The following is a 1,713-nucleotide window of genomic DNA, read 5'->3' on the forward strand; positions in this document are numbered from 1 at the left end:
GGGCATTATGGTAATTGACTAAGGGACATAGAGAATTTCATAGAAAGTACAAGGGCAAATGGGAAACTGAAATAATATTATGTTATATCAGAATTGAAGAGTGAAACCTAGCCACTTCTTCTCCTCTTTCACTCCACTTACCACCCAAATTCTCTCAATTTCTCAATTCTTTTTCAGGGAAATTCATAGATTTGGGTACTTTTTAGATTTTCAATCCCAAACATCCTTGTATAATCCTTACACTAAGAAGTGAGTTTAATTTTTAAGTGTTGAATTTTGATTATTTGTGTTCATAGGATTTAAGAGAAAAGAGTTGGATCAAAGAAGATTTTTAAAGTTGTGGATTGCTCACATATAAGGTAAGTAAATCCTACCCTAATATGATTAGTAATATTGTGTAGAGAATTTCTTTTATGCATATATGTGTTTTATATGAAGAATTTGATGAATTTGGTGTTGAATGATGATTAGAACTTATCCATGAGAAGTAGTGTTTGTGTATTTGATATTTGATGTGAGTTTGATAAAATTTGGAAGAATTGGAGTAAAAATTTTGAGTGTAATTTTGGACAGGTTTGGCGTTAAATAGAGGATTTTATTCCAAATTTTGGGGTGGCTTAGAGAGTAGAAGTGTGCCAAATTAGAGTTGATTTGTGCACATGAATGTTTTATGAAATGTCAAAAAGAATGATGTATGAGTATGATTATGGGTTACTTTGGATTGAGTTTGTAGATGGTAAAGAATGACATGTTTGCATTCCATATTGCATTATTGCATCTAAACATATGAATTTAGAAAGAATTATAAGCATGAAACCATCTACATGCATACGTACTCATAACAGCATGAAAAAGCACTAAAGAATGTTAAAGAGTAAATAGAAAGAAATGAGAATATTAAAGAAGTTTAAATCTGAATTTTTATTTAAAAAAGTGTAAAAAAGATAAAAAGAAGAGAAGGTTATTGCGATGGGGAGCCCGTGAGTGACATAGCCCCACATGCACGCCGTCTTTAGTGAGCAGCCTCAGAATTCAAAAAGAAGAATTGTACAGTTCGTTAGAAGTGCGTGTAGATGAGGACTGTACCCAGAATTAGAGAATTCACTCACACGGCCAGGGTTCCAAATCCATGCCTCAACTGAGTCCGATCAGCAAGAAAGAAAGAATAAAAAGAAAGAAAGAATAAAAAAAAAAAAAAAGAATAGAAAGAAAGAAATAAAGAATAGAAAGAAAGAAAAGAAAAAATAGAAAGAAAGACTATAAAGAAAGACTAGAAAAGAAGGAAAGAAAGAAATACAGAAAAGAAACAGAAAACAGAATAAGAAAAATAGAAAAGAAAATGCACATTTTATGCATTTGTACATTTGCATCATATATATGCATAATACCATGCCCATTATCTTGAGTAGTGGGAAATTAGAATAGAAAAAGAACAGGGAGAAACAGAGAAAGAATAGACAAAGAACAGAGAGAAAAAAAATAGAGAAAGAACAGAGAAATGATAGAGAAGAATTGAGAAGTATGATGTAAGGAAAGAAATTCAGAAGTTAAGCAACGGAGAGAGAAGGGTAGCATAGCGGGTTTACTTATTGAGCAATTAGTGCTCACCCTGTTGTTTTCAATGTTTTTACAGGTAATAGGTGAGATGCGATCGCTCGGAACGTCACGTAGTGGAAGGGTTGGGCTACACTGTTAAGTTACTATTTTGAGACT

The sequence above is a fragment of the Pistacia vera genome, unplaced genomic scaffold (genome assembly GCF_008641045.1).
Source record: "Pistacia vera cultivar Batoury unplaced genomic scaffold, PisVer_v2 Contig578, whole genome shotgun sequence".
Lineage (NCBI taxonomy): Eukaryota > Viridiplantae > Streptophyta > Magnoliopsida > Sapindales > Anacardiaceae > Pistacia > Pistacia vera.